This window comes from Rhinoderma darwinii (genome assembly GCF_050947455.1).
Source record: "Rhinoderma darwinii isolate aRhiDar2 chromosome 2 unlocalized genomic scaffold, aRhiDar2.hap1 SUPER_2_unloc_56, whole genome shotgun sequence".
Lineage (NCBI taxonomy): Eukaryota > Metazoa > Chordata > Amphibia > Anura > Rhinodermatidae > Rhinoderma > Rhinoderma darwinii.
Window position 1 is genome coordinate 1,123,301 of NW_027461725.1, and position 19,939 is coordinate 1,143,239.

At 48.7% G+C, this 19,939-nt stretch overlaps 4 non-coding genes across 4 annotated transcripts; all 4 read right to left on the reverse strand.

Annotated features, from left to right (window-relative positions):
* Positions 1–578: 578 nt before the first annotated feature.
* LOC142680759 (U2 spliceosomal RNA) lies at positions 579–769 on the reverse strand. Its single transcript, XR_012853189.1, has one exon. It is a non-coding gene; the product is annotated as a U2 spliceosomal RNA (small nuclear RNA).
* A 4,768-nt stretch (positions 770–5,537) lies between these two features.
* Positions 5,538–5,728, reverse strand: LOC142680912 (U2 spliceosomal RNA). Its single transcript, XR_012853313.1, has one exon. It is a non-coding gene; the product is annotated as a U2 spliceosomal RNA (small nuclear RNA).
* Positions 5,729–6,870: 1,142 nt separating this feature from the next.
* LOC142680760 (U2 spliceosomal RNA) lies at positions 6,871–7,061 on the reverse strand. The gene has a single exon (XR_012853190.1). It is a non-coding gene; the product is annotated as a U2 spliceosomal RNA (small nuclear RNA).
* A 1,119-nt stretch (positions 7,062–8,180) lies between these two features.
* Positions 8,181–8,371, reverse strand: LOC142680762 (U2 spliceosomal RNA). The gene has a single exon (XR_012853191.1). It is a non-coding gene; the product is annotated as a U2 spliceosomal RNA (small nuclear RNA).
* Between the last annotated feature and the right edge of the window lie 11,568 nt (positions 8,372–19,939).

The window sequence follows — 19,939 nt, forward strand, 5'->3', positions numbered from 1 at the left end:
CATCCTTGCACAGTTTGTTATTCTTCCAGGTAACATAGTAACAAATCCAAATTGCTGCTCTCTTTGTAGGCAAGCAAGGGTTTGTTGCAACTGCAATTCTTACTTCTTCTTGAAATGTAGGGACCACAGTATATTCCATCACATCCATCTAGTGTACACAGGTAGGTCCATTGTGACGGGCGGGCGGGCGGGCGGGCTGGCTGCTTTAATGGCTGTTTGCTGTTCCCCTACTCCACTCCACTATTTGACTATGGTGCTGCATCAATCAGTGGCTGGCTCAGGTGCAGCTCTTTAACCTACCTAGGAGGGAGGGCGGAGAGAAGACAAGGAAGGTGAATGAGCTGTTCCAATGTGAAATGCCGGAAACACAGAAACACAGACGACACAAAACAAGAGGTGGCAATGTATTAATTAATTGCATTTAATAAATTAGCTCATTATCACACATGACTGTACAAATGCATTGTCCAACAGGTGTTGAAATAATGGGATTAAAAGGGGAGATCCCATCCGAAAGACAAAAACAATGGCAAACACAAAAAGCACTTTTGGAATCTGATTTTAGTAAACACATAAGGAAAGGGTGCACCGGTCCTGGAAATACTGCAATACCAGGTCAATGCGTGGAGTGGACAGAGCAAGCTCTATTTCCATCTCCCTGTTCTAAAAATCCATTTAATATATGGTCCCCAGATAGGGGACGTATCAGATATTAAACTGATAAGAACAGATACTACACTTGATCTTAGCCAAAAGGCCGAGAAGCGATAACCCGAACGTGCCGCGCGTTTTGCTTCTTTTGCTTGCACCACAATGCAGTGCTGAAAGAGGAGGAATCGACATAAAAACGCCTTCCTGGCAACGCCCAAATGCCCTCCTGCCGTGCAAACACTGGCAGCAGCAGCAGCAGCAGCAGCAGCAGTAAGTGCATGCCCACTGCCACCCCTTCTCCTTTCACACCTTGTATCAGCTTTAATCCAGTCCAGTGCTGCCTGCTGAGCAGCACTGACCAACACTGCCTGGGCCCAGGCTTTTATCTCTGAGGCCCCATTATGATGTCAGAAAGCTGGCTCTGGCTCCTGAGGTCTCCACTATGACACGTGCAAAGTTCCGTCTGAACTTTATATAAGACGGTGCGGCTCAGTCAGTCACTCAGTGTTGCCTGAGAGGGCAACACTGCAACAGCCGGCCCCCAGGCTGTCTTTTTTTTGCACAGCTAGTTGCCTCCAGGAGGCCACAAGAGGGAGACAAGGGACTGCAAAATGGAAAATAGGCATCCACCAACTTTACAGACAACTTGTTCTCCTTGCTCCTACAACCTCCATCCTTGCACAGTTTGTTATTCTTCCAGGTAACATAGTAACAAATCCAAATTGCTGCTCTCTTTGTAGGCAAGCAAGGGTTTGTTGCAACTGCAATTCTTACTTCTTCTTGAAATGTAGGGACCACAGTACATTCCATCACATCCATCTAGTGTACACAGGTAGGTCCATTGTGACGGGCGGGCGGGCGGGCGGGCTGGCTGCTTTAATGGCTGTTTGCTGTTCCCCTACTCCACTCCACTATTTGACTATGGTGCTGCATCAATCAGTGGCTGGCTCAGGTGCAGCTCTTTAACCTACCTAGGAGGGAGGGCGGAGAGAAGACAAGGAAGGTGAATGAGCTCAGTGGCGTAGCTATAGGGGTCGCAGCGGTCGCAACTGCGACCGGGCCCCCAGCTAGGGGGGGCCCGCAGGCCCCCCTCACCACAGTAGCACAGTAGTGCTACAATGATTACTCTGCATTGCTGGGTCCCTGCTGGGGTACAAAAGAGACCCAGCAATGCATTTTAAAGCATTGGTGGCAGCTCGGCAGTGAAATAGTCATTGCACGGAGGGGGAAGACTCTTACCCGCCCACTGTGCTGTCCAGCCAATCAGCTCGCTTCTAGCTGTTTCCCTCTTCCTGTGCAGAGGAATGGCTACAGCAAGAAGATCGTGTGTATGCCGGCTCCTCCCAGGAATCCTGACTCCTGCTGCTCCCTGACCCCACACCCGATGTATGTAAGTAACTGCTAGTAATGCAGCTATTAACCCCTTTATTGTGTATGTCTGTCATGCTGAGCAGTCACACTTCAGGGCTGACTGTTTAGCATAACAGAAAAAGTATATCCATCCATCCATCCATCCATCCATCTTCTATCTATCTAATCTATCTCTATCTATCTATCTATCTATCTATCTATCTATCTATCTATCTATCTATCTATCTATCTATCTATCTATCTATCTATCTATCTATCTATCTATCTATCTATCTATCTATCTAATATCTATCTATCTATCTATCTATCTATCTCATATCTATCTATCTATCTATCTATCTATCTATCTATCTATCTATCTATCTATCTATCTATCTATCTATCTATCTATCTATCTATCTCATATCTATCTATCTATCTATCTATCTATCTATCTATCTATCTATCTATCTATCTATCTATCTATCTATCTATCTATCTATCTATCTATCTATCTATCTATCTATCTATCTATCCACTGGCGTAGCTATAGGGGTCGCAGCGGTGGCAATTGCGACCGAGCCCCGAAGCCAGGGGGGCCCACAGCCCCACACACCACGTCAATAAAAAGTTACTATAGTAACTCGGGCCGCAGGCCCCTGTTACTATAGTAACAGACTGTACTTACCTTCCTGGTTCCGGATCGCAGCGGAGGTCCTGACGTCAATCACTGTGCGCAGCGCATGACGTCACAGCGCTATGCGCTGCGCACAGCATCGAGAGGACAGACCTACCGCCACGGCTGAAGAGGAAGGTAAGATTAGCCCTGACTGGCGGGGTCCGACTCCCGGGACCCGCCAATCAGCTGTTTTGAAGGGGCCGCAGCGCTCGCACGAGAGCTGCTTCCCCTTCATTCTGGTCACACTGTGAATCCGTGTCGGCGATTCACAGTGTGAGCGAGTAGTGAAATGAAGGGGAAGCAGCTCTCGTACGAGTGCTGCGGCCCCTTCAAAACAGCTGATTGGCGGGTCCCGGGAGACGGACCCCGACACATCAGCTATTGATGGCCTACCCTAAGGATAGGCAATCAATGTTTAGGGACTGGACAACCTCTTTAAGCCTACGATGTAGCAGGCGTAGAGGACCCATGAGACAGGATCACAGATTGTGTGATGCTGTCTGCTGGGCCCTATATCTAAGCCAATCACATGGTAGGCTTAGATAAATTGGCCCATGTGTGATCCTGTCTGATGGGCCCTGTATATAAGCCTACCACACTGTACGTTTAGATACAGGGCCCCAGCACACAGTAATCTTATACTATATAAGATTACTGTCCGCTGGACCCTGTATCTAAGCCTACCTTGTGATAGGCTCAGATACAGGGTCCCACACACAGTATCACACATGGGCCCTGAATATAAGCCTAACACATGTGTTACTAATCGTTTTTTTTGTGTGTTTTCTTACAGGTTCGGCGGATTCCAGGACTACTTCGATGACGGCTTTCTTTTATTATCAATAAAATGGTTAATGAGGGTTGTGTGTTTTTTTTTTATTTCAATAAAATATTTTTTCTATGTCTGTGTTTTTTTAAACTATATTACTACCGCCTTAGTAATGGCCGCCGGCTGATTGACAGCGTCCATTGCTAAGGCGGGGCTTAGTGTTAGCCGGTGCAGCGGCTAACACTAACCCCCTTTATTACCCCGGTACCCACCGCCACCAGGGGTGCTGGGAAGAGCCGGGTACCATCCAGTACTTGACCATCTGTAGTGATGGTCGGCCACTGGGGTGGCCGCAGGCTGGTATTATCAGGAGGGGAAAGGCCAAAAACAGTGGCCCTTCCCACCCTGGTAATGCTAGGCTGCTGCTGCTTTATTGTATCTGGCTGGTTATGAAAAATGGGGGGGACCCCACGTCATTTAAAAAAAAATAATTGGAAAGAACGATGTGGGGTCCCACCCAATTTTCATAACCAGCCAGATACAACACAGCAGCAGCAGGCAGCATTACCAGGGTGGTAGGTGCCACTGTTTTTGGCCTTCCCCAGCCTAAAACTACCAGCCTGCGGCCACCCCGGTGCCTGCCCGTCACTACAGATGGTCGGGTACTGGTTTGTACCCGGCTCTTCCCAGTACCCCTGGTGGCGGTGGGTACCGGGGTAATAATGGGGGTTAGTGTAGCCTCTGCACCTGCTAACATTAAGCCCCGCCTTAGTAATGGAGGTTGTCAATCAGCCAGCGGCCATTACTAAGGCGGTGATAATAAAGTTTAAAAAGATACAAGCACATAGAAAAAATATTTTATTGAAATAAAAAAACACAACCCCCGTTAACCATTTTATTGAGAATAAAAAAACGCCGTCATTGAAGTCCTCGAATCCGAAGTCCAACAACCGAACCTGTAAAAAAAACACAAACACACAAAAATAATCTGTAACACATAAAGAAGCAAAATTATTATTCTTACCTATCCTGGGTCCAGCGCTGGACCCGCAATGTCAGCGAGCTGGGCCCTGTATCTAATCCTATCATGTGTGATACTGCCTTCTGAGCCACTGTATCTAATCCAATCATGTGTGATACTGTCTGCTGAGCCACTGTATCTAATCCTATCATGTGTGATACTGCCTTCTGAGCCACTGTATCTAATCCTAGAATGTGTGATACTGTCTGCTGAGCCACTGTATCTAATCCTATCATGTGTGATATTGTCTGCTGGGCCACTGCATCTACTCCTATCATGTGTGATACTGTCTGCTGAGCCACTGTATCTAATCATATCATGTGTGATACTGTTTGTTGAGCCACTGTATCTAATCCTATCATGTGTGATACTGTCTGCTCAGCCACTGTATCTAATCCTATCATGTGTGATACTGTCTGCTGAGCCACTGTATCTAATCCTATCATGTGTGATACTCTCTGCTGAGCCACTGTATCTAATCCTATCATGTGTGATACTGTCTGCTGAGCCACTGTATCTAATCCTATCATGTGTGATACTGTCTGCTGAGCCACTGTATCTAATCCTATCATGTGTGATACTGTCTGCTGAGCCACTGTATCTAATCCTATCATGTGTGATACTATCTACTGAGTCATTGTATCTAATCCTATCATGTGTGATCCTATCATGTGTGATACTGTCTGCTCAGCCACTGTATCTAATCCTAGACCCAGCAATGCAGCTGAAAGCTGCGGACCGTCGGCCATGAGAAGTTTGCGAGGGGGGGGGGGCCCAATAAGAACTTTTGCATCGGGGCCCATGAGCCTTTAGCTACGCCCCTGAATGAGCTGTTCCAATGTGAAATGCCGGAAACACAGAAACACAGACGACACAAAACAAGAGGTGGCAATGTATTAATTAATTGCATTTAATAAATTAGCTCATTATCACACATGACTGTACAAATGCATTGTCCAACAGGTGTTGAAATAATGGGATTAAAAGGGGAGATCCCATCCGAAAGACAAAAACAATGGCAAACACAAAAAGCACTTTTGGAATCTGATTTTAGTAAACACATAAGGAAAGGGTGCACCGGTCCTGGAAATACTGCAATACCAGGTCAATGCGTGGAGTGGACAGAGCAAGCTCTATTTCCATCTCCCTGTTCTAAAAATCCATTTAATATATGGTCCCCAGATAGGGGACGTATCAGATATTAAACTGATAAGAACAGATACTACACTTGATATTAGCCAAAAGGCCGAGAAGCGATAACCCGAACGTGCCGCGCGTTTTGCTTCTTTTGCTTGCACCACAATGCAGTGCTGAAAGAGGAGGAATCGACATAAAAACGCCTTCCTGGCAACGCCCAAATGCCCTCCTGCCGTGCAAACACTGGCAGCAGCAGCAGCAGCAGCAGCAGCAGCAGCAGTAAGTGCATGCCCACTGCCACCCCTTCTCCTTTCACACCTTGTATCAGCTTTAATCCAGTCCAGTGCTGCCTGCTGAGCAGCACTGACCAACACTGCCTGGGCCCAGGCTTTTATCTCTGAGGCCCCATTATGATGTCAGAAAGCTGGCTCTGGCTCCTGAGGTCTCCACTATGACACGTGCAAAGTTCCGTCTGAACTTTATATAAGACGGTGCGGCTCAGTCAGTCACTCAGTGTTGCCTGAGAGGGCAACACTGCAACAGCCGGCCCCCAGGCTGTCTTTTTTTTGCACAGCTAGTTGCCTCCAGGAGGCCACAAGAGGGAGACAAGGGACTGCAAAATGGAAAATAGGCATCCACCAACTTTACAGACAACTTGTTCTCCTTGCTCCTACAACCTCCATCATTGCACAGTTTGTTATTCTTCCAGGTAACATAGTAACAAATCCAAATTGCTGCTCTCTTTGTAGGCAAGCAAGGGTTTGTTGCAACTGCAATTCTTACTTCTTCCTGAAATGTAGGGACCACAGTACATTCCATCACATCCATCTAGTGTACACAGGTAGGTCCATTGTGACGGGCGGGCGGGCGGGCGGGCGGGCTGGCTGCTTTAATGGCTGTTTGCTGTTCCCCTACTCCACTCCACTATTTGACTATGGTGCTGCATCAATCAGTGGCTGGCTCAGGTGCAGCTCTTTAACCTACCTAGGAGGGAGGGCGGAGAGAAGACAAGGAAGGTGAATGAGCTGTTCCAATGTGAAATGCCGGAAACACAGAAACACAGACGACACAAAACAAGAGGTGGCAATGTATTAATTAATTGCATTTAATAAATTAGCTCATTATCACACATGACTGTACAAATGCATTGTCCAACAGGTGTTGAAATAATGGGATTAAAAGGGGAGATCCCATCCGAAAGACAAAAACAATGGCAAACACAAAAAGCACTTTTGGAATCTGATTTTAGTAAACACATAAGGAAAAGGGTGCACCGGTCCTGGAAATACTGCAATACCAGGTCAATGCGTGGAGTGGACAGAGCAAGCTCTATTTCCATCTCCCTGTTCTAAAAATCCATTTAATATATGGTCCCCAGATAGGGGACGTATCAGATATTAAACTGATAAGAACAGATACTACACTTGATCTTAGCCAAAAGGCCGAGAAGCGATAACCCGAACGTGCCGCGCGTTTTGCTTCTTTTGCTTGCACCACAATGCAGTGCTGAAAGAGGAGGAATCGACATAAAAACGCCTTCCTGGCAACGCCCAAATGCCCTCCTGCCGTGCAAACACTGGCAGCAGCAGCAGCAGTAAGTGCATGCCCACTGCCACCCCTTCTCCTTTCACACCTTGTATCAGCTTTAATCCAGTCCAGTGCTGCCTGCTGAGCAGCACTGACCAACACTGCCTGAGCCCAGGCTTTTATCTCTGAGGCCCCATTATGATGTCAGAAAGCTGGCTCTGGCTCCTGAGGTCTCCACTATGACACGTGCAAAGTTCCGTCTGAACTTTATATAAGACGGTGCGGCTCAGTCAGTCACTCAGTGTTGCCTGAGAGGGCAACACTGCAACAGCCGGCCCCCAGGCTGTCTTTTTTTTGCACAGCTAGTTGCCTCCAGGAGGCCACAAGAGGGAGACAAGGGACTGCAAAATGGAAAATAGGCATCCACCAACTTTACAGACAACTTGTTCTCCTTGCTCCTACAACCTCCATCCTTGCACAGTTTGTTATTCTTCCAGGTAACATAGTAACAAATCCAAATTGCTGCTCTCTTTGTAGGCAAGCAAGGGTTTGTTGCAACTGCAATTCTTACTTCTTCTTGAAATGTAGGGACCACAGTACATTCCATCACATCCATCTAGTGTACACAGGTAGGTCCATTGTGACGGGCGGGCGGGCGGGCGGGCTGGCTGCTTTAATGGCTGTTTGCTGTTCCCCTACTCCACTCCACTATTTGACTATGGTGCTGCATCAATCAGTGGCTGGCTCAGGTGCAGCTCTTTAACCTACCTAGGAGGGAGGGCGGAGAGAAGACAAGGAAGGTGAATGAGCTGTTCCAATGTGAAATGCCGGAAACACAGAAACACAGACGACACAAAACAAGAGGTGGCAATGTATTAATTAATTGCATTTAATAAATTAGCTCATTATCACACATGACTGTACAAATGCATTGTCCAACAGGTGTTGAAATAATGGGATTAAAAGGGGAGATCCCATCCGAAAGACAAAAACAATGGCAAACACAAAAAGCACTTTTGGAATCTGATTTTAGTAAACACATAAGGAAAGGGTGCACCGGTCCTGGAAATACTGCAATACCAGGTCAATGCGTGGAGTGGACAGAGCAAGCTCTATTTCCATCTCCCTGTTCTAAAAATCCATTTAATATATGGTCCCCAGATAGGGGACGTATCAGATATTAAACTGATAAGAACAGATACTACACTTGATCTTAGCCAAAAGGCCGAGAAGCGATAACCCGAACGTGCCGCGCGTTGACCGAGCCTGCCCAATACTGCTGTTCACCCCTTGCAGCGATTCAGCCTACTCCTAGGCAATTCCATGGGGCCCTGCAGGCTCACACACACTCACAGCTACGCGGGAGGTGAATAAAGGCCGGAGAGGAAGCAAGACAGGATTTGCTTCTTTTGCTTGCACCACATTGCAGTGCTGAAAGAGCCGAGGAATCGACATAAAAACGCCTTCCTGGCAACACCCAAATGCCCTCCTGCCGTGCAAACACTGGCAGCAGCAGCAGCAGCAGCAGCAGCAGCAGTAAGTGCATGCCCACTGCCACCCCTTCTCCTTTCACACCTTGTATCAGCTTTAATCCAGTCCAGTGCTGCCTGCTGAGCAGCACTGACCAACACTGCCTGGGCCCAGGCTTTTATCTCTGAGGCCCCATTATGATGTCAGAAAGCTGGCTCTGGGTCCTGAGGTCTACACTATGACACGTGCAAAGTTCCGTCTGAACTTTATATAAGACGGTGAGGCTCAGTCAGTCACTCAGTGTTGCCTGAGAGGGCAACACTGCAACAGCCGGCCCCCAGGCTGTCTTTTTTTTGCACAGCTAGTTGCCTCCAGGAGGCCACAAGAGGGAGACAAGGGACTGCAAAATGGAAAATAGGCATCCACCAACTTTACAGACAACTTGTTCTCCTTGCTCCTACAACCTCCATCCTTGCACAGTTTGTTATTCTTCCAGGTAACATAGTAACAAATCCAAATTGCTGCTCTCTTTGTAGGCAAGCAAGGGTTTGTTGCAACTGCAATTCTTACTTCTTCTTGAAATGTAGGGACCACAGTACATTCCATCACATCCATCTAGTGTACACAGGTAGGTCCATTGTGACGGGCGGGCGGGCGGGCTGGCTGCTTTAACCCCTTAAGGACGCAGCCTAGTTTGGGCCTTAAGGCTCAGAGCCCATTTTTCAAATCTGACATATTTCACTTTATGTGGTAATAACGTCGGAATGCTTAAACCTATCCAAGCGATTCTGAGATTGTTTTCTCGTGACACTTTGGGCTTCATGTTCGTGGTAAAATTTGGTCGATATATTCAGTCTTTATTTGTGAAAAATTGCAAAATTTAGAGAAAATTTACAAAAAATAGCATTTTTCAGAATTTAAATGCATCTGCTTGAAAAACAGACGGTTATACCACCCAAAATAGTTACTAGTTCACATTTCCCATATGTCTACTTTAGATTGGCATCGTTTTTTGAACATTATTTTATTTTTCTTGGACGTTACAAGGTTTAGAACATAAACAGCAATTTCTCATATTCTTAAGAAAATTTCAAAAGCCTTTTTTTGAAGGTGCCAGTTCAGTTCTGAAGTGGATTTGAGGGGCCTATGTATTAGAAACCCCCATAAAACACCCCATTTTAAAAACTAGACCCCTCAAAGTATTCAAAACAGCATATAGAAAGTTTTTTAACCCTTCAGGCATTTCACAGGAATTAAAGCAAAGTGGAAATGAAATTTGCAAATTTCATTTTTTCTGCTGAATTTCAATTTTATTCAATTTTTTTTTAGTAACAGAGAAGGTTTTACCAGAGAAACACTACTAAATATGTATTGTCCAGATTCTGCAGTTTTTAGAAATGTCCCACATGTGGCCCTACTGCGCTCGTGGACTAAAACACAAGCCCTAGAAGCAAAGAAGCACCTAGTGCATTTTGAGGCCTCTTTTTTATTAGAATATATTTTAGGCAGCATGCCAGGTTTGAAGAGGCGTTGAGGTATCAAAACAATGGAAACCCACCAGAAGTGACCCCATTTTGGAAATTACACCCCTCAACGAATTCATTTATGGTTTTTGTTATCATTTTGACCGCACAGTTTTTTCACAGCACCTATTTGAATTGGGCTGTGAAATGAAAAAAATGATATTTTTTCCAATAAAATGTCATTTTTGATCAAATTTTCTTATTTTCACAGGGAACAACATACCCCATTTTGTTGCCCAATTTGTCCTTAGTGCGGCAATACCCCATTTGTGGTGATAAACTGCCGTTTGGGCCCATGGGAGGGCTCAGAAGGAAAGGAGCGCTATGTGTTTGTTGGAGTCCAGATTTTGCTGGATTGGTTTTCGGGTGCCATGTCGCATTTGCAGAGCCCCAGAGGTATCAAAGCAATGGAAACCCACCAGAAGTGACCCCATTTTGGAAACTACACCCCTCAAGGAATTCATTTATGGTTTTTGTTATCATTTTGACCGCACAGGTTTTTCACAGCACCTATTTGAATTGGGCTGTGAAATGAAAAAAATTATATTTTTTCCAATAAGATGTCATTTTTGATCAAAATTTCTTATTTTCACAGGGAACAACATACCCCATTTTGTTGCCCAATTTGTCCTTAGTGCGGCAATACCCCATTTGTGGTGATAAACTGCCGTTTGGGCCTATGGGAGGGCTCAGACGGAAAGGAGCGCTATGTGTTTGTTGGAGTCCAGATTTTGCTGGATTGGTTTTCGGGTGCCATGTTGCATTTGCAGAGCCCCAGAGGTATCAAAGCAATGGAAACCCACCAGAAGTGACCCCATTTTGGAAATTACACCCCTCAAGGAATTCATTTATGGTTTTTGTTATCATTTTGACCGCACAGTTTTTTCACAGCACCTATTTGAATTGGGCTGTGAAATGAAAAAAATGATATTTTTTCCAATAAGATGTCATTTTTGATCAAAATTTCTTATTTTCACAAGGAACAACATACCCCATTTTGTTGCCCAATTTGTCCTTAGTGCGGCAATACCCCATTTGTGGTGATAAACTGCCCTTTGGGCCCATGGGAGGGCTCAGAAGGAAAGGACCACCATTTGGCCTACTGGAGCTTTTCTGGTGCTAAGTCATGTGTGCAGAAGCCCCTGAGGTACCAGTACAGTTGAAACCCCCGAGAAGTGACCCCATTTTAAAAACTACACCCCTTAAGACATTCATCTAGAGGTGTAGTGAGCATTTTGACCCCACAGGTACTGTGTAAAAGATAATGCGCAGCAGATGGTGCAGTGTGAGATTTGCAATTTTATATATGTATATGCCATTTCAGTGTCCAATATAGTGTGCCCAGCATGCGCCACCGGAGATATACACCCCTTAAATTGTAATGTGGGTTCTCCTGGGTACGACAATACCCTACATGTGGCTGTTATCAGCTGCCTGGGCATACGGCAGGGCTCAGAAGGGAAAGATGAGGGGGGTAAGCTGTGCGGAGTGCATCAGGGTAAATTAAAAATCAAGGGATGTATGATACATTTTAAAACAATCTTTTATACAGAGCCCTGGTTTTTCGGGACACGTGTCACATTGGTATATTGTGTTCTTCCTTATCCCCCTCTTATAGCAGACTCTGCACCTCTTTTGACTCTTTCCCTTTCCACCGGTTTGGGGACCTTCTCCTGGAAAGTGTTGCCCTGGTACGATGCGTGTGGCCTCGCTTCCAGAAGTACTGGGTGCCCCCCCTTCCTGGTCCCTAAAGATTAGATCTTGAAATTCCAGGAAAGTTCCCCTCTGGCCTGCACATCGACGTAGCACATACGCATTGTACAAAGCCATCTGTATGATGTGCACGGCCAGCTTCTTATACCACACCGCATGGCGCTGTAGGGCTTCAGGACTTGATTTGACAAGTCCATCCCTCCCATGTACCTATTGTAGTCCAGGATGCAGTCTGGTTTGGGGGTGGCCTTGACCTGCCTAGGTAGAGTCGTGTGTTAACCTTAGACCATACTATCCCCCACCCCCATTTAGTAACGACACATGACACCGAGGTTGGATGTGAAATGGCCACAGCAGCCGTTTATTAATTTCACAGTTTTATAAAAACAATTTAAATCCGAAACATTCGGATAACTAGTTAGGAATCCACCAGAGAATTCCTCCTAATAATTCACATGACCCAACATGGGTCAGAATCATAAATAACAATTAAACGTTAACATTAACCCGAGCAGAGGAAGTCCTTGAAGCCCCTTCAGATGTTCCTTTCAAGAACACACCGAATTAGCCATCTGCAAACCACTAATTACCTCCAGCCGTAAACCAGCTCGGAAGCACCGTTCACCTCTGCAGATGGCTCCAACCACTAGAAGTCCACTTCAAGGGGATAACACCCGATGAAGCCCTCAAGTGATATACCTACCACTAGAAGTCCACTTCAAAGGGATAACACCCGATGAAGCCTTCAAGTGACATACCTTCTACCAGAAGACCACTTCAAAGGGATAACACCCGATGAAGTCTTCAACCATGTACCTTTTTTGGGGGACGCATACCCCCGATGCGACCCCCCCACCATTTTGTACTGACTGGCCTCAAGGACTCCCCCCGCCAGCTGCCATGACAACAGAACCTACTCCGGAAAAAAGAAAAACATGTTAAATAAGCACACAAAATAACACACAACGCTCATAGACGGACGTACATAAGACCTAAGGAGTAACAAAACAAGGGTGGGAGGGTGGGAGCTTTGCTTAGTGTGTGTTACTCCTCCCGCTGCTTCCGGCTCAATGCCGAGAAACAGCGGGAAGCGCAGTAACGGCCCCCCCGTCCCCCTTAACTCCTCCCCGTCCCTCCTTCAGCTCCTTCAACTTTCCCTCACCTCATAACATTAACCCTTTCCCTACCAGGACGGTCATGTCGGCTTCCCTTAAGCCTGCAGCTGCGTCCAGCCTCTTCTTGACCTGCCTAGGTAGAGTCGTGTGTTAACCTTAGACCATACTATCCCCCACCCCCATTTAGTAACGACACATGACACCGAGGTTGGATGTGAAATGGCCACAGCAGCCGTTTATTAATTTCACAGTTTTATAAAAACAATTTAAATCCGAAACATTCGGATAACTAGTTAGGAATCCACCAGAGAATTCCTCCTAATAATTCACATGACCCAACATGGGTCAGAATCATAAATAACAATTAAACGTTAACATTAACCCGAGCAGAGGAAGTCCTTGAAGCCCCTTCAGATGTTCCTTTCAAGAACACACCGAATTAGCCATCTGCAAACCACTAATTACCTCCAGCCGTAAACCAGCTCGGAAGCACCGTTCACCTCTGCAGATGGCTCCAACCACTAGAAGTCCACTTCAAGGGGATAACACCCGATGAAGCCCTCAAGTGATATACCGACCACTAGAAGTCCACTTCAAAGGGATAACACCCGATGAAGCCTTCAAGTGACATACCTTCTACCAGAAGACCACTTCAAAGGGATAACACCCGATGAAGTCTTCAACCATGTACCTTTTTTGGGGGACGCATACCCCCGATGCGACCCCCCCACCATTTTGTACTGACTGGCCTCAAGGACTCCCCCCGCCACCGCGAAACAGGCCTTGACCACCTTAAGCCTGTGAGTTCCTCCACACCACCACCGCCCTTTCTATGCCTTCTGCTATAGCCAAGCTCCAAATATCAATGCCAACCTCGGTCAGATGAACCCCGTCACTTCTCCAGAAATTCCCCAATCCTGACTCCAAATCCCTATGCCTCACGCAAATGCCCCCGTTCTTCGCCACAAAATGGGACACCGCCCGGTTAACTTTTATCCGAGCCTTATTGACTCTCTCCACCGATCTAGCTAACCGCCAATGCTTCCTTGGGACTATGTCCGACCACACTACCACCAACTTGGGATAAGATACCCACAAACACAACAAATCATGTTTGATATCCCGCACCAACTCACGAAAAGGGCGGACTCCTAAGTCATTCCCACCCACGTGCAACACTAAAACCTCCGGAACCCTATCAAGCCGCACATATGTCTGGAATTCCGCCAACACCCTGTTCCGCGACATACCTCTAAACCCCAGCCAATGCACAACCGCATCCTGTCGCGGAATGCGCAACTGGCGACCATCCGGGCGGACGTCCGCCCTCAAAGCCCCCCAGTGCACGTACGAATGACCCATCAACCACACCAGACAAGGAGGCGAATCTGAAACGGAAAACACAGTTAGGCACCACCATATAACATTCGCAAGCATAAACAACAAAATTACAACATATGGGGGCGGACATAGGACTTAAACCTTTTAGACTCCCAACGACCAATACGCCTCACCCCCTCATCATCCAACCCCCAGCGCCCTGCTTCCGTTGCTGCGCCAATCCGGAAGGAATGAGATGAATATGAGCCTGCCGCAACCCCCACCGCCGTCAAACATTTTTTTAAAAACAGCTCCAAACTGAAACCTGGACAAGAACGACCCGTCCACATGACGTAACAAAGGCAAATCTGGAGACCCCCTGTTTTTTGTAAAACCCCGCATGCACTCTACTGGGCACATGACCGACCCCGGGAGAGCGAACAAAACTATCAGTTTTCCCTTCCCTAATTGGTCAGTTTTTGATCTACGCAACCATACCTCCAGCCGATCTGCAAAAAGGCTCACCTCCCCAGATCTCAGCCCCCCTGCCTGTTTAGTACTTGGCGACACCAACTCACCTATTCTAAATGCTCCGAAGAACGCCAACGAAAAAGCCAACCGAAACAAATCCCTTTCATCTGAAGAACGACATACCGATGCTAATGAACCGCCCAACAAGCCAAGCAAAGCAAACGACACCGGCCTTCTACTATCCGCCTCCAACCTACCTCTGCGCAACCCCTTCAAAGCCTGCGATACCAGAAATTCCTTCGATACATCCCGCAAGCCCCGCAACTTAAGCCCAAACGCCACCGCGGATATGAACCGGTTCACCTTCGCTACTGAAAACCCCACCTCCCAGGCATCCCCTAACCAATACAAAAGTGCCACCAACCTGTCTCTATCCGTATTGACATCACCCAACTCTCTTACCCACTCCTCCCACTGCCTCCAACAAGCAGCATAAGCACTCCACGTCGTGCGCGCCAAAGACCTTTGTAACAGCTGCTCTACGGGACCGATACCAGATCCCATAGATGATCCGGACAAGCCAACCCGAGACGTTCCGCTCCCGGGGCCAATTGCCGAAACCGGTCCCACTGCGAGCGAGAAAGAGCATCAGCAACACAATTCCGTACACCCGGGACATGCACCGCCACCACCCACGCGTTCAACGACAAACACACCAACACTAAATGTCGCAACAATTGAACTACCGGAGGAGAGGACGCCGTGATGTTATTAATGGCAAGCACCACCCCCATGTTGTCGCAGTAAAAACGGACCTTCTTATCCCTGAGCCTGTCCCCCCAAATGGTAGCCGCCACCACGATGGGAAACAGCTCGAGCAGGGCCAGATTCCGCGTCAATCCACTGGACACCCAGCTAGCCGGCCATTGACCTGCGCACCACGGACCTCCCCCGTAAGCTCCAAAGCCACCCGCCCCAGCCGCATCCGTGAAAATATTCAGATCACTCGTATCCTGCGCTGGGGCCATCCATAGCGAGCGACCATTGTACTGGCCCAAGAAGTCATCCCAAACCTGAAGATCAGCTCGGTGCTCCTCCTTGAGCCGCACAAAATGATGCGGCGCCCGCACTCCCGCCGTTGCCGCCGCCAACCTTCTACCAAACACCCTCCCCATCGGCATAATCCGGCATGCGAAATTCAACTTCCCCAGCAGCGACTGAAGCTCCCGCAGCGACATTTTCTTACTTCTACAAGCCCGTCGCACCTCCAGCCTCAAAGCACCCAACTTATCCGCTGGGAGCCGACACTCCATTGCCACCGAGTCAATTTCGATTCCCAAGAAACAAATCGTCGCTACCGGGCCCTCCGTTTTTTCCGGCGCCAAAGGGATCCCAAAATCCCTCGCCACCTTCTGCAGGGCATGAAGCAAGTTACCGCAAACCGGCGAACCCCCCGGGCCAACGCACAAAAAATCATCTAAGTAATGGATCAACGAATCGACCCCGGATACTCCCCTCGTTACCCACTCCACGAAGCTACTAAACGCCTCGAAGTATGCACAAGAAAGAGAACACCCCATCGGAAGGCACCGATCCACGTAAAAGGCCCCATTCCAAAAACAACCCAACAGCCGTTGGCTTTCTGGATGGACCGGCAACAACCTGAACGCCGCCTCGATGTCGGTTTTTGCTAGCAGCGCCCCCGGACCCGCAGCCCGCACTAACCCCACCGCCTTATCGAATGAGGTATAAACTACGAAACACAACTCGTGATCAATCCCGTCATTTACCGATGAACCTTTGGGATACGATAAATGTTGAATCAAACGAAACTTTCCGGGCTCGCGTTTAGGGACAATACCCAAAGGGGACACAACTAAATCTTTCACCGGCGCCTCCCCAAATGGCCCCGACATGCGCCCCAACGAAACTTCTTTTAACAACTTTTCCGACACGACTTCCGCCTGCAAGTAAGCCGATTTTAAATTTCTCCGCGTAACCGGAACCTCATAAGGAGGCGGAGGAATAACAAAACCAACACTAAACCCTTCATAAAGCAACTTAGCTACCGCCCTATCCGGATACTCACTTAGATAAGGGGCCATCCTTTCCACCCTCACCGGCGACACCCCCTTGACCAGCCCCGTGCTGGTTCCCTGACCTCTTTTTTCGCAGACATTTTGCCGCCCCGTGTGATGCACCATTACACTCGGAGCACACGTGCTTGAACTTGCACGTGGCCCCGAACTTGCACTGGCCTTCATTGAATTGCCAGCAAAACCCCGCCTTTCCCCCGCCGCTTTGTCCACTCTGACTAGACTGGCCTCCCTGGCCACCGCTCCCGGGAAAGGGCTGCCTAACCGGAGCCGTAACCCGTAACCAGAGAGCAATATCCTTCTGGTCCCACCGAATCGCCGGCCGAACCGCCTTCCGCTGACGGAATTGCTCATCATATCGCAGCCACGCCTGACCCCCATACGCCCTATGAGCCTCCCCAATAGCATCAAAATAACAAAATAACGCCGAACAATTTTCCGGCGCCTTTTCCCCTATCACACTAGCCAATATGGCGAACGCCTGCGACCAATTAACGAACGTCTGCGGGATAAGCCTATACCGCCGCCGTTCCTCCTCGTCCTTTTTACTCTCATCCCGCTTGCTCTTATCCAAATTAAATTTAGCCAGCGGCAAGAGAGAAAAAATTTCAACATATTCATCTTTCCAGATCCGATCACGCACCTCCTGCTTTAAATGCGCCCCCAACGGACCCTCAAAACAAACATACACCTCCCCCCGAGCACGATCATCCATGCGCACTCGATCGCCGTCCTTCTGTGCCTCAGTCTGTACTGACACCGCGACCGCCTCTCTAACCGCCACCACAGGACGCGCCTGCAACGATCCCACGTCCCTGGGGCCTTCCCAAACTACCGCAGGGGACACTTCCGTTACTACCGGCGCCGCGGCCCTATCCAGGCGCCCCACCAGCTCCCGTAAGCAACCCACTAAATCTGCCAAACCCGCTCCGTCGCGTCCGCCCGCGCCACTACGGGCCCCCGATGCTATGCTAGCAGCCCCCCCGCCGCCACCCGACATAAAAATCGCTGGATAAGACAATAATGGAGTTATACACTCACCGGGCTGCACAGGCGCTGTGTTCCCGTCAGCCGGACCATCCTGACCTCGACGATACACGTCCAGTTCACCTTCCTCCAATTCTTCTCTCGCCGACGACTGTCCCTCCCAACGACATCTTCGGAAAGGGGATGAGGACGCGCTGACCGATGGGCCGGCAACCTGCCGCCCGACCGCCGGGACCCAGACTTCCGACCGGACCTGTTGCCTCGACGTCGCTGCAGATCTAGTCGCCCGTCTAGACGATCCTGACGAAGCCTGCCCCCTGGCCGGAACATCACCATGCGGGGCGGCCGTACCTTGCTCTCGACATCTTCCATCTGATGGGGGAGGGGTGACAGGGAGCCCAGCCTGCGACTCCCTGCTTACCGCCGGACCCCGTCGCGGCCTGGGATTCCTGCCAGGACGCAGGGCCTGGGAAGGGGCGGTCCTCCCAGCTGCCTGGCCTGCAGCGTCCGGGATCGGGCTCCCTCTGCGACGCCGTGTCCGCGGGACTACCTCCGGACTAAGGCGCTCTGGAGGTCGGGACCGCCGAGAGGGACGGGTCGACACAGCCTGCATCGCCGTCACCCCTGGCACCGCTCTCTGCCTGCCCAGCGCAGGAGCGGTTGTTGCCGACTCCCCCCCCGCCGCCATAGCCATGCTCGTAAGGGGGCCGGGGGAGGGGAGCCTGTCCCTTACAACAGACCCCGAACGCCGTGCCCGGCGTGGCGAAACGGCGTCCGGGATCCGCGTTAATGCAGCCACGGTCTCCTCCAGCCATCCGGGACCGTGGTGCACAGCAGCGGCACGCAGCCGCTCTAAAATCAGGGCCTCTGCCATTACTAAAAAACCGGGCAACGGGGAGCTTTGCTTAGTGTGTGTTACTCCTCCCGCTGCTTCCGGCTCAATGCCGAGAAACAGCGGGAAGCGCAGTAACGGCCCCCCCGTCCCCCTTAACTCCTCCCCGTCCCTCCTTCAGCTCCTTCAACTTTCCCTCACCTCATAACATTAACCCTTTCCCTACCAGGACGGTCATGTCGGCTTCCCTTAAGCCTGCAGCTGCGTCCAGCCTCTTCTTTCCTTCATATATCCTAAACCTGTAGGTATACCCTGATGCACTCTCGCACAGCTTATACATCTTCACGCCATACCTTGCCCTCTTACCTGGCAGGTACTGGCGGAATTGAACCCTCCCTTTAAAATGTACCAGGGACTCATCAATAGAAAAACACTTCTCGGGGGTGTATGCTTGGGAAAACCGGGCACTGGAACGGTCTAATAGGGGTCTCCGTTTATACAAACGGTCAAAACTGGGGTCATCTCGGAGTGGGCACGGCTCATTATCAGTATAATGTGAGAAGCAAAGTATTGCCTCATTTATTTATTTTTTTAGGTTCCAGTTCATTTCTGAAGTTGCTTTGAGGGGCCCATATATTAGAAACCCCTATCAAACACCCCATTTTAGAAACTAGACCCCTCAAAGTATTCACAACAGCATTTAGAAAGTTTATGAACCCTTTAGGTGTTTCACAGAAATTTAGAGCAAAGTAGAGGTGAAATTTACTCTTTTTATACCATTTTTTTTATAACACAAAAGGATTTATCAGAGAAACGCAACTTAATACGTATTGCCCAGATTCTGCAGTTTTGAGAAATATCCCACATGTGGCCCTCGGGCGGTAATGGACTGAAGCACCGGCCTCCGAAGCAAAGGAGCACCTAGCGGATTTTGAGCCCTCTTTTTTATTAGGCACCATGTCCGGTTTGAAGAGGTCTTGTGGTGCCAAAACATTGGAAACCCCCCAAAAGTGACCCCAATTTGGAAACTAGACCCCTTGAGGAATCCATTGTAGTTTTCATGTCATGCATGCGGCTTTTTGATCAGTTTTTATTCCATTTTTAGGTGGCGTGGTGACTAATAAACAGCAATTCTACTATTGTTTTTGTATACTTTTTTTTTTACAGCGTTCACCGTGCGCTATAAATGATATATTAAATTTATTCTGCGGGGCGATACGATCACGGCGATACCAGATGTTTATAGTTTTTTTTTTTATGTCTTATGGCGTTTGCACA